This window comes from Corvus kubaryi, unplaced genomic scaffold (genome assembly GCF_017639235.1).
Source record: "Corvus kubaryi isolate FWS band 111438036 unplaced genomic scaffold, C.kubaryi_AGA036_p1.0 37398, whole genome shotgun sequence".
NCBI classification, from domain to species: Eukaryota; Metazoa; Chordata; class Aves; order Passeriformes; family Corvidae; genus Corvus; species Corvus kubaryi.
In genome coordinates, this window is record NW_024581137.1 from 20,724,865 (window position 1) to 20,738,350 (window position 13,486).

The following is a 13,486-nucleotide window of genomic DNA, read 5'->3' on the forward strand; positions in this document are numbered from 1 at the left end:
TTAAACAGAGAAAATGACATCTAAAACACTTTTCTTTGTACCCAGTTAAACTAAGGATTGTCTGTGAAATTAAATACCTATTTCAAGGCTGTGATGCAGTTTTTGTGATGTCTCTTCAAACACTAAGTATTTGTTGGTACATAATACATCTTTTTATTGTGGCATCTTACTTGCATTTTGGTGATGCCTTTTTGGAATGCTCTTTTTCAAAGGAAAGAGAGATGATTAATCTTGGCTCTTTAAACCTACATTGTTTCACTTTTCAACTCTTTCATGTTCTTTTGTTTTCTAACCTACCTATTTGTGGTGTCTGTGCAAAATTCTGTAGTGCATAACAGTTTAATTTGTGGAAGCTTTTCCCTTCCCCCTCTGCTTCCAATTTTGTACTTTGATTTGCTCAGACCTTGCTTTTACTTTCTCTAAAAATGTATATACAATTGAAGAAGGTTAGTTCAAAGTTCTTGTGGAACATGCATTTCTAGACCTGAATATTCTTAGAGCTTGTTATTTTTTCAGATTTGGGATCATGTTCAGCCTGTTACAGGAAAAGTAACTGCCTGCCAACATTAGAATCCAGGGAACAGGAACCTGGATTTTGCTTGGAAAACATCTTTAAGAAAGGTGGTTATGGCTTTTATATTCCTGCCTTCAAGTGTTTTTACCAAGATGGAGCCATAAGAATTATATAGTAAAATGAAAGCTATAAAACCAGGAAAAAATAGCCCTTCTAGCAGCACTAGCATATTTGTTTATAATTTATTTGTAGGAATGTGAATCTGTAACAATATAATCACTTAAAAGGATATCGTAGCTCCATATAGGATGTTGCAAGTGAGCCATTTTCACTATGTTGCAGTTGTTATCTAGAGTGAAACGTAAGTTTTTTCTGGTTTTCTCTCTGTGTACATATACCTGTATATATGAATATATTTGAATAGTTATACCAAAAGCACTGTAATTCTTATGGGAATATCACCATGGAATTTTCTTCTGTGTTAGGAATCCTATATTTGTCAGTTCAAGCAGGCAAAAACCTTTGTGCTGTGTTCTTTCTGTCTCATGTCATAACATGAGAAAAAACAAACCATAAAACTGGGTGTGAATAACTGTGCTTTGGCCTGTGTCTGCTATCCACTTTACCAGACAGCCAAAATTCTTTAGACAAGGCAGTACAAGCTCAATATTAAAACATCAGCCCATACCTACTGCTCCAGTGTCAGGTACGCTGTGACAATATTGCTTTATTACTATGCTGGAGCACCAAGCAAGATCACCTGTTTCCTTAGGGACTTTCATTGGAGATGTCTTTCTCCTGTGTCCTCTGAAGCTTTGAGGTCTCTTCTGAGCTAGGAAGCCCTCAATTTGGGCTACTCCATTGGTATTGGGCATGTTGGATTGCTTAGCAATGAACTCTAGGAAAGCTACCTTCTCCTTTTCAAGAGCTTTCTCCTCTCTCCCACAGCTCCATTCATTTTTATTGCATTAGAGAAATAAAAGAGAATAAAAATTGGATATGGTTAATAACAATCCTGTAAAAAAAATTCCATAATTCATAAGTTTTCATTTTCTGACAGCCAGACAGTGACATGTGCAAAGAGAGCTGATTGGGTTGAGCGTTCTCAAACCACAGCTATAGTTTAGTGCTTCAGCATGAAATGAGTGGTAATAGGGAGTCACTTGTAATTTAGGATTGTGTTGTTCATCGTGCAGGCTAAACAGCCTGGCTTAACGGGAAGAGGCCAAAATTCACAAGTCTACCCAATACTTCAGGGGAGGCAATAATTTGGGTAAAAATTATGATCCAGTTATAATCTACTTGAATTTCCAGAAGTTATTAATAGGGTTCTTTCCTGAAGACTTATAAAGAATTAAATGTGGTGTGCAATGAAAGGGAAACTCTTGCAGTGAATTAATGGCAGGTTTAAAGTTAGGAAGGAACAGGGAGTAAATCATCGAGTTTTACAATGGGGGAATCCTGTAAGGCATCAATCCAGCATAAGGAAAAAGGGGTTAATATTGGACTAATAAAGCCAGATGGTGGTGCTTGAGTCAACTGGGAAGAATTGTACAAGGATTTGACAGTATTGAGTGTGACTGAGTGATAAGAGAGCAGAGGAAATTCAGTGACAGTAAATGTTAAGATTTTTAAAAGGAGAAGAATTGCAATCATAGTGGACTTACAGCCACTTAGGAAAAAAGTGCTGGTGTCTGACAGATTTTTTATAAAAGTAACAGATGAATGTCCATCATATGTCAAAAGCAAACATTGGAAATTTTTAGGAAGGGGACAGAGAAAAATGCCATTTTCTCCATGTTTCACTCTACATAGGACTGCATGCAAGTAAAGTGCTCGTTGTTCTGACCTGTCAGATCTTCATGTCTGTAGTGCTAAAACATGTATAACAGCACAGTGTTTTCCATCCTCAGATGCACCTTTTTCTGACATGATCTAAAACCCCTATAATACGAAGAACTAATGAAGATAGACTAATGCCTACCAATGTTGTAACAGTTCGATGGAAGCATCTAGCAGCTTCTTACTGGTAATTAAGAAAGAAAAATATGAGCGTATCTGAAAAATAAAAGGAGTTAAGCCTGTATGAAATTTCAAGCTGGGAAAAATTAAAAATTTTAGCAGCTTTATGCTGAATAGAAGCCCTCCTTAATAAATAAAGGTAGTTCATTTGGGGACTTTGCTGTAACATGCCTGTCTTTCATAATGTTTTATTCCAGAATAGGTTAGTCCCAAAGGACTTTTTGAATGTGTGGATTCAGATGTATGTACATATAACTGCTGTACCTATCGAATCCTGTATTTATTCCAGAGCAATTTTACCCAGCAAAACTTATGCCTGTTAGGTACTAAGCACCAGTATCATGGCCATAAATATGCAAAATTAACCACTTTGCCAGGTACTTTCCAGGTACAATAACTGCTACGTATTTTGTATATATTTCAATTGTTCTCTTGGTTACAAACTTGCACATGAAATATGGGATGCATACTGCGCATAATGATTTCTACTTTTCCCTCCCCATCTATTTGAAGATCTCAGCTATTTAACAGAAGAAAAATATTCTAATCATGCATTCATGAAAGTCGTTGGTCTTCGGATAATTTTACTTATAGTTTTATATGATGTTAAAATTTCCCGATTTCTGACAAAAAGAAATTTGCAAAATTCTTTGTTACCTACAAACGGCTTGAGATCATACTGACCAGACTGCTCTTCAGAATAATATAGGTGCATTCAAACACCTTAAAAGATTATCATCATTGCTTCCCTGATTTTAAAAAAAATACAAACCAGCTAGTGTTGTTCTAAGGTTCATCTAATATGTATATAGCAGTAATAAGTAATTTTACAATTTACACAAATGTAAGTAGAAAAAGATTGAAATTAAAGAAAAGCAGAATAAACAGATGGATAATCAAATGTGTTTTTTCACAGAAAAAGTAATGCAAAGATTTCTACTGTATAAATAGATTGTGCATAAAGACAGAAAATGTTATTTCTACTTTGCTTAATTTCTCATTTTTCTCCTTGACATTTTGAATCCCGCATTAGTCTGTAGAACAGATTCAAAATATCAGAGGTAAAACAAAAAGCCAAACTTTGTCTTCAGGATCTAGTTCCCCTAACTTGATTGGGCATTACTCAGAGTGGATCTATTCTTAGCATATTGCAATTTGCATACTGACCTTTTCTGTACTGTGGATGGAAATTGGTGCTGTGATGTGTTGATTAGTCCTGTAAAATAATGTTTAAGATTTCATTTAAGTATACTGTTTGGTGAACAATTCTGACACCTACTCTATTACAATAATAAAAATGAATCTAGATTGCTTCCAGATAGCTGAAAAAGATGGTCTTACAAAGCTAAGTTTTATTTTGAGAAATGCTCACTGACATTGTCTCTCTGGTAGCTCTCAGTAAAGTGCAGAACTGTTGAAAGTTTAACAATCTTATGGATGTAGACATCAGGTCTGAAATTGCATATATTTGCATGTGTGCATATGCTGACAATAATAGTTTGGAAAAATGTCACCTCAAAACTTGAGACAGAGCAGCTACTCCAGGTGAGCTACGTAAATGGATGCTTTTATTTCTCTTCCAGTGTGATTGCTGCATAGTTTAATATAAACTGAGAGCAGACTTACTTCAGGGAAAATAATCTGGAGTAGTTAATGTGTAGATTGCCCTAAGTAATGACTGCAAAATATGTGCATAGTTACTTTGACCTGCTGAGGTCCCAGGTGGGGCACCTGCTCCAGTTTAGTACTGTAGGAGAGAGAGTGAGCAACAGGAGACAGTCTAGACAGGAGTATCAAGAACTACCAAAGGCATGGGAAGCTTGAGTTCTAAGTAAGGGTTTAGTAGCTGCTTAGTTTTGCAAAAAAAGATGATTGGGAAGACCATGACAATAGTTCTCATGAAATGGACATAAGTTAGCTGTGAAGAAGAGCCAGCATTGCTTGTGGATGTAGCAGGACACTGACAGTTGTGTCTACAGTAAGACAGCCCTGTCCTGGGAAAAACATTCTAAAGAAAGGAAGAGATGAGCAATATAAGATGTTGCCTAGGGTAGGTGTGGTGTTTGAAGGTAGCATAAATGGGACTGGGTTTGCAGAAGAGGTACACCGACTGGCAGGTCTCCTTTAGTCACAACTGGTGAGGTGCTCACTTTATCTCAGGTGAGACATGCTGTAGTCATCCCAATTGGTAGCCTCTAGGATACCAGAATTTATAAACCCCTATAAGATGAAACCCCTTTCGATTGTTGCTGTCCTTCACTACTTCACCCTGCACTTATGCAAATCCTGCTCACAAATTACAGCAGTGTGTCTGTATGGACAGATGAAGTAAATCCACTGCTGGACTGGAGCTGATCCTGTATTGAAAGAACAAACTTGAACTTGTTTAAATGCTAAAAGCCTGTTGAATGCTGCAGTTAAGTTCTTAATGCAAGGCTTTAGGATGTTTCATTGCTATACAGAAATTGGGAAAATAGATGCAGATTATACTGTTTCAGAGAGGTCATTCAGTGTTTCACTTTCAGCTATGTGTCTTGGAAAAAGGAAGCAAGCCTTCCATCCTTCACACTCCAGTGTTCATTCTGAATGACGTTTAACGTACAGCCTACTGTGGCACCTCCTTTAATTAGCACTTGCTGCTTTTCTTCTTCTGAAGACAAATGTGATAGTGGCAGACTTCATGTCTTTATTACCAGCAAGAGGGGAAAGGCTCCTGTAACTTCTGTAACTGATGGGCTGAGACAGTCTGGGTGCCCACAGTTCCTAATGAGCAGCACATGACACAGTGCAGAGTATTGGCAGGATTAACGAGCCCAGATTTCCTTACCAGCACACTGCCTTGTAATAGCAGCACAGAGAAGGAGTGAGAGCATTAGCACACAGTCTGCAATGTATTATTGTACTGATAGGAAAATCCTTTGCAGCCAGTCACAGGAATAGATATGAAAAAAACTTCAGGTTTCTATTTGCAAATCAGGATTCATGCAAATGGTTGGGGACTGACCATTGTTATCAGATTGAAGCCCAAAAGGGGGAATCTGCCAATTGCCTTGTTTTGGGAAAATATTCCCATATACAAAAACAGATCAGAATACACTCCCCTCCAAAACTGTTCCCAGTTCTCTTGGCAACATCAAAGGGTATTTTTCCTTTGTTGAAGTCCCTGTCAGTAATTTTGTGACATCTTTAACAACCTACCTCATTTTAACAAGAAAATATTATCACATAAGCCCTCTGAACTAAATAATACTAATTCTGATGTTTTCTAATCAATAGATCCCTGCTAAGTTTTCCTCTATACTGGTGAGATTGTTTTCTAAATGCTTTAGTTTGGAAAGCTAATGATGCTTGCAATAGCTTCTGACTAAGAATTTGCAAATACCTGATTTTCATCTGAAGTTTCTGATTTGGCAATACAGACAGCTCTAAGGAAGTGTAATTTTTTGGGTAATCTTGAGAGTGTGAGGACACAGAGACTCATTTGAATTGAATCACATATTATAACCATTCAACTCATAATTTGGCATCTGAAGTGCTTAAAAACACCCACTGATTTCTTATATTTCCTGACTCTTAAGGAAGACCAGAAAGATGAAATGTTAGGAGTCCATATGAAGTGGGATGAAAGAAGACTGACAAACTGAGTCTGTGCTTTAACCTACCTTCCTTCAAGGAGATCAGCACCTGCACACTGAAGAGACCAGTGACTTTATTTGAGATCAAAAAGTTAAGTGCAGTACAGGACTCCTATGTAGGTAAATACATGAAGGTTTTGCTGTATGACACCTATTTCTCAGAGTCTGAAGGTTATTTCAGGCTTAATTCTTGGTATTCCTTATTGGACTTACACAGGAACCCCCTCCAGCTGCCCATAATGAGAGATGCCTTGGAGAGGAGTGGAATCAAAGTCTTACCCCTAGGCTAGCAGATTGGAGCTGATAGTGTTCAGTTCTGGAGCCAGGCAAGTCATATCCATCCTTGTCTCCTGAAACCAGGAAGAAATGCCCTATGCACAACAGATCAGGTTGGCAGCACTGAGGCTTTCCTATTCCTGTCTCTCATCTTGTCTGATTTGATATCTGACTGTGAGCTTTCTTGAGAAGTAGGTAGAATTAGCCACAGTGGGGGTCTCTCAGCACCCCTGCTGAAGCTGTTTCTCTTTTTATATAAAATATTTAAATATTCCGTGAAAACACAGAAAAAAAAAATCAGTCTTTTCTGGGAGAAATCTGTGCAGCCTGGAACTGAATTCAGTCTGGAGTTGCTTTACACAGATTTAGAAAACAAAACAAGACAAAACAAAGTATCTACCAGCTGTGAAAAAGTACTGAGAGAAGCAAGCATGGCCCGGCATCAAGTGAGGGTTCATTTAGTGAGAGTATAAAAACTTAGATTTCTTCAGGAGATTATTTACATGGTAATAATAATTTTTTAATACAGAAGAATGTTTCAGAAATCAGCTGTCCAGTTCCAGAGCAGCTGGGACCTATAAACAATGGGTACTCATAGACTGGTGAAATTTCATCTGAAAGCCTTGATCTCAGGCAGTGCATCTGAGTTGTGAGACAGTGCACCAGTGAGGGCTGTGGAATTGCAAATGAGCACCGTGCTTCTCTTCTCCTGGGTGGTGTAGGCAGCTTTCTGCTCCAGGCTGCTGCCTACCTTGCCTGCTGCCTTGAGCTATCTCTGCTTTTCCATGAAAGAATATGAGCAGTGGGTAGAGAAAAAAAGTCTCTTGAGTTAAATGGGAACAGGATCAGGATCAGACTGCTTGTTGTTTTTTTGGTTTTGCAAAGTTGAAGTAACTCAGGTGAATGTCATCTTTATTCAACCACCTGAAACAGGGAACTGACAATCGTTGTCAAGAGGGTTTCACTTGGGATCATTCTTGTGTAAGCTGCCAAATGTTATATCTGGGCCTCAAATAAAATCTGAGTGTGATATCAAAGACCAGGAGAACTGTGATTACCACTGGCTAAGAATTATGGAAAGTCATCCGCCCATATACTCATCATGATTTTTTAAAAATAAAATTAGTGCAAGTTCTTTCCATCTGATTTAATTATTTCAAAATTTGTTGGGAATTTCAATAGCTTATAACTAAGAAAAGAAACGTTTTTACCTGCATGTCAGAAATTTTCCCCACTGAGCAGTAACAACAACAGAAAAGGCATACAGGTTATTTTGTTACTTACCTTGTAAATGTAATTTTTGACACTGCATGTAGGTTGCTCTAATTCCAAACTCTTGGATATTTCAGTGATGAACAAATCCTAACAAGCAAAACTTTTTGTTTAGCAGCTTAAAATCTTCTTCCTATTAACAAACACACAATGTATAAAATACCAGTCTTCCTGAGAGAACACTAATAAAGAATGTATGGTGCTGTTAAATATTCTAGTAGCTAAACCAAGCAAGAAATATGCTGGCAATGACTAACATCCCAAATCTCAGATTCCTCCTAGGAATGCCTGGATTCTCCAGTGTTATGCTGCTTTGTGCAATTGTTTGCATTTTGTAGCATTGAACGGGGCTTTTGCTCAGTTGTAAATGTGCTGTGAATGCAGGTGGACATTTTTCAGTGGTTATTCAGTCACTGTCTCTGGACATGGAACAGTTCAAATGGAACAGTTTTTAATAAAAGAACCTTGTAATTATTAGGAGTTAATATATTTAGTGACTTTTCTGGTTTTATATCTACTGTAGGTGTCTTGGTGTGGAGCCAATCAGATTTCTTTCTGCAGGCTGGTCTCTGAATTTTACTAAGTCTTCTCCTTAATGAATAAGCCCCTTTCTCTTCTTTTCATCTAGCTGTCTTTGAGAGTTGTAGAACTCGCTTTTGTTTTTGAGGATAATGACTCATATATGATTTCTTCTTTGCTCTGTGTCATCTCACTTCAGAATTTGAACCAAACTTCAGAAGCACAGCTGGCACCCAAATACAGCACATCTGTCTGCTGGAAAACTAAGGCTTGGTTATCTCAACATCAGTAGTTTACACTCTGAGTGGGGGTACTTGGATTTGATATCTGTGAGGATAATACACTATATACTCCTTTTAAGGATAATTTGTGCAGTATCTAAAGGCAGTAATACTTACAGGAAAATGTTGTCTCTATGAAACAAACTGAAAAAAGATCTAAGGGATATTTTAGAAAAGTACCAGTGGAAAAAACAATTTGGAAGGAAGAGACTTTTGCCTAGTTTTCTAGCTAAGTCCCTATTGTCCCCAAAATAATGCTTTCAATGTAAGAATGCAAAAATTTCGTGTAGCATTTTTGTGAAGAAATGGGCAATTCAATTTCATTACCTTCTCTTCCGCTTTACTGAATTTGAAGACATTAACTCCTTCTTTGGGATTAGGCAAGCAGTGAAATGACTTCAGATGATTTTTCTAGTATACATATGTTGTGTAGAGACATCTAAAAATAATCATCCCCTCCTAGCTAGGGAAATTATCCTGGCAAAGCCCCTAATACATACGAAGCTATGCCAATGGAAAAGTGCCGCTGCCTTTATCAATTTAGCTGATGCCATTTCGGGGAGATGACGCAGTGTTGGTGGGAGAGGGTTTCCTTCTGCTGGTGTGCATGTGAGGAGAAGGTCAGGAAGAGGCTGATGCTGTCTGGTTTGGTACATGCACCACCACGACAACACCGAATGCTTAATCCATCCACCTTGGATGTTCCCCTGTGCCCATCCCACTCAGCTCTCCCGAGTGCGCCAGCAGGTCAGCACACGTGATGTGCTCAGAACAACAGGCTTGCTTGGTTGTTCCAATTTAGAAACAACAGGCTGCAGTACTCAAGTGCGTCCCCACCTTGTCATTACCCCCAAGCAGCTCTGGTTAATGTCAATTGCATCTGCTGTTACTACTCCTGCCATTTCTTGACCCTTTTTGCCGCCCTTGTACCTCTTTTCTCCACTCCAATCTCATCCCTAATAAACAACCCACCCCTAATTGCTTTTTCCCCCACCCTGATCTCATTTTTTCCACATCCATCTCAACCTTGTAAACCTGGCCTCAGGTGACAGGATGGGTCCTGCTGGCCCTGTGTGACTGTGTTCCCCAGCATGTCTTCTGCCCTCCCCTTTCCCTGTCTGTGGCACTTGTCCATTTCTTGCCAAGCTCCCCTTCACCCATCAGTGAAATCATTGAAACTTGGATAAAGGGTGCAGGAGTGGCACTGCCAGTAGACTTTATTAAGCCTGCTCAATGAAAATGAGTGCAAATGAAGAAGTACAGAATTTGCCATGAGAAGCACTTTTTTGTGTCCTAATCCCTTGCTAGAGGAACATGGTACAAAATAGCTGATGTCAGTAGAAAGACTCCCTTGTCTTCTTGGGCCTTCCAGCATACCCTTATCTTTTCTCTTACTATCTTAATGCTGGCAGGATGACTAATACAGGCAAATATCCTAAAGCTGACAATGACATCTTAAATCTGTCATGAAGAATCGAATAGAATACTTATTTCTACAGCTGAGCAGATTTTTCATGAATTATAGCCCATTATTCTACAGAAAAAGTGTAAGGATGAATAAAATCAAAATGAAGAAATACTTGTAAAATGCAGCAAAAGGATATATGATTAAAAAAAAAGATAACTGGAAGAGAGACACATATTTTGGCTGTAGCTGTTGACCACGATACCTGAGAAATGAAGCCTAGTGTGGTTATGAAATTCCAGCAAATTGATGGATTGTAGCGATATCAGTTTGTTCAGGAGAGATGTCTGTGTTACTAAGGCATTTCTAATGATCGGGTGCTGTAAAATTCCAGCACTCAGGAACTGTGAATCAGGTCATTACTGCCAACTCTGCTACTTCATTCTGAATTTTTAAGGCTTTTTTTTCATTTTATTGTCTGTATATCATCAAGGACAGCATTTTATAATCCGCTATCCCCTGTAGATTCTGTGCCAGTTCAGAAAATGCTGATAGTATACCAGTCTCCCTTTGGAGAGACCTACAAAGATTTTTTTTTTTTTTTTTTAAAAAAGCCTGGTTTAAAAACATATCTTATCCTGTTTCTTAAATTTTTTTTTTCTATAATTTGGATAGGATACCTCAAAGAAAATTCTATTTTTAAGTCATTATAAATAACTTCTTATGTAAGATTCTTCAACAACTTCACAGATACTAAAAAATAAGCCTTCTCCAGAAGCTAGTACATTTTGTGCTTCCCATATAATCTGCTTTGTCATTTAGACCAAAGTCTCTTAGTGGATGGCAGAGCATGAAAATAAATCTGGGAATCCTGTTCTGATAAAGTTTTTCCGCAGTTGGTTGCAGATACCTTCCACGAACAATACGAGGTGTTCTCTCATTCTGTCAATATCTCTGGTTTTTTTCTGATTAATCTATCTGGTTTTCATAGTAGAGATACTCCGTTTTGAATTGCACAAAATAACAGAAACCTCCATGCTGTATATTTTTTTCCACAGAAATTTCACTGTGAGCTTTTGCAATCTCCACATATTGTATCTTGGCACAAAACACTACCTCTGCTTATGGTTTGCATCATTAGCTATCAGATTGGCTGCTCACTGTGTTTATAGGATACAACAAGAAATAGCCTGTTAAATCTGGCTGTTGGTAAAAGCTGGTGTTAGTTGAATCATTGCGCTCCTGTGTTCCCACATTGTACAGAGAACAAAATCCCATAAAACTAATAAGCTGTAAAATAGAATTAAAGTCAATGGCAAAGACTACGCTCAAGTGTTGTAAATAAATTGAGAATAACTTTTCTGAAGTCTAAAAAAGTGATTCCCTAAATGCTGAGAGTAGACCAGAAATGCATTCTGTAAGGCTGTTTTGAAGTAAAAAAATGCATGCCAAGCATTTATGATATTAATAATAGCAGTTCTGGTGGCTTATCTGTAGATCTTACTGGCATACTCTTGGAACTGAAGCGAGTATTATCATCTCCACCTTATGGTTGAGGAAGCTGGGTAACCATAAGAATAAATTTTCAACACAGAACATGAAGCAGTGTTGACTCCAATTCCCGTTGCAACTCCCTAACTTTAATTATTTTTCTGTGAGCTTCGTTTGTTTCTCTTCATTATACAGAACTTGTTCTTTCAGCACAAGGTAATTTGGATAATATTGAATGTAGATTAGATCCATATATTAATACTTATGAAACTTATTGATTCTAAAATTGCTGTGATAGATTAGCTCCTTCCCATCAGTGGATGGGAAAATGCCCACATCCTTAATTTAGATTGGTGTGTTCCTTTTCACACTTAATATTTTTCTGCTTGAGACACTATGAAAAGCAATAGGAAAAGAATGTCTCTGATGCTTATTTTAGCATGTTTCCAGATAAGCCTGGTGGGAAGTATGTGGAATATCTCTTCTAAGATCATGTATTTTCACTGTCCTTTTCAATATCCATGTGATGCTGCTGAGATAAATCATGGGAAGCCTCAGTATCAACAAGAATGCTTTCCCGTTCTGCTTCTTCTGATTGATAAGTGGCATAAAAACTGTCTCTGATTGTCTGGCTAAAATCAAACTGCATATTAGTTAAATAGAAATGCTGCTAAATAGAGGACTAAAATCAACTGAAAAAGTAGCGGTTTCTATCTTGTCTTGTGTTTGGGACTTGTTTTGCTTGAGGCTTCTCCCTTGACTCTCTTTGGCTTTCTTGTTGTCTTTATTTTCAAGGCAATTTTTCCTGAGAAAAGCAGAGAAAATTCATCTGGTAACTTGACTTGGCTAATCCTCACATTTTTGTCTTCCATCCCTTACCAGTGCTGTGTGTTTACGTAGAGCTTTAACCAGAAAACTCTTCAGTTTCTTGAAACTGTTCAGTGTGCTGCACCTCTGGGAGCACTCAGTGCTTTATCACTGTCTTGCCCCTGGGGCTCCATACCAGGTGGGATTCAGCATCTTTCTGCTAACCTTTGAAGCCATCTCTGCTGGGTGTCTTAAAACAAAGATTTCCTTGAATGGTGACTGCCCGTGCTTGCAGCTATGTTCTTCAAGGGTCTGTTTGTCAGGCAGCAGATGCACAGGAGCAGCACACAGAGATGGAGCCATTTGGGTCACGGCTTTGGCATTTGGCAGTGGAACACCTACATCTGAGATCCTCAGGAATGAAATGCTACATCCAGTTTTCCTGTTGCACAATCACACAAACAAGATGTGAAATTAGAATAGAAAGAGAGATTAACTGGAAAATTGGAAAGGAGGAGAAAGGAGAGAGAGAGAATTATGTACTAAAAGAAAAGCCTGGCCCGTCCCACTAACTCAGGAGAGCAAAGAAACTCAAATTGATACCTTGGTGTTACCTCAGGCACATAGCCATCATGAAACACTATTATAGTGAGAGTTTAATGAACTTAATAAAAGGGGTGGATAAGATTTCTCCATGTGATTTTTGGTGTGCTTTCTGGGGAAAGTGTGACTGCTCATACAAGGGTTTTGCTTCAGACACTGTCAGGATGCTGCTTCCATACTGACCTCCCTCTGCCCTTTCAAGATCCCTAATTTTACTGCTTTGATAAATACACACCTTAAGTCCTAAACAGGGGTTGAATGCAGGCAATAGTGAAACTGGAAAGATCTTAGCCAACTATTGACAAACCAGGGAAAGCAAAACAGCTTCAGATGTACAACTCAGGAGAAGCAGGTGGTGCTGAACAGGGCCTTACAGTTGAATTTCCCCTGCTCAGTTTTTCCATGCTGTCCTTCCAGAGGTTGGACTCCTTGTGTCCATAGGTCTCCAGCATGGACCTATGCCTCCGTGCACCTACAAGCTGTTGTTTCTTTCAGTGGTTTGGCTTTTTCTATCAGTCTAAGCTTCTAGAACACCTGCCCAAAGCTTCATCGTCTCAGGACAGGTCAATATGGATCACATTATGATGGGTCATATAATATTAAAGCACATTCAGAATCAGCTGTTAGAAATATCTTTTTGAGTCTTACTGCAATTCCATTG

At 38.4% G+C, this 13,486-nt stretch overlaps 1 protein-coding gene across 10 annotated transcripts in view; it reads left to right on the forward strand.

Annotated features, from left to right (window-relative positions):
• THRB (thyroid hormone receptor beta) overlaps positions 1–13,486 on the forward strand; it is a 157,012-nt gene that overhangs the window by 80,363 nt on the left and 63,163 nt on the right. The gene's annotated exons all lie outside the window — the stretch shown is intronic.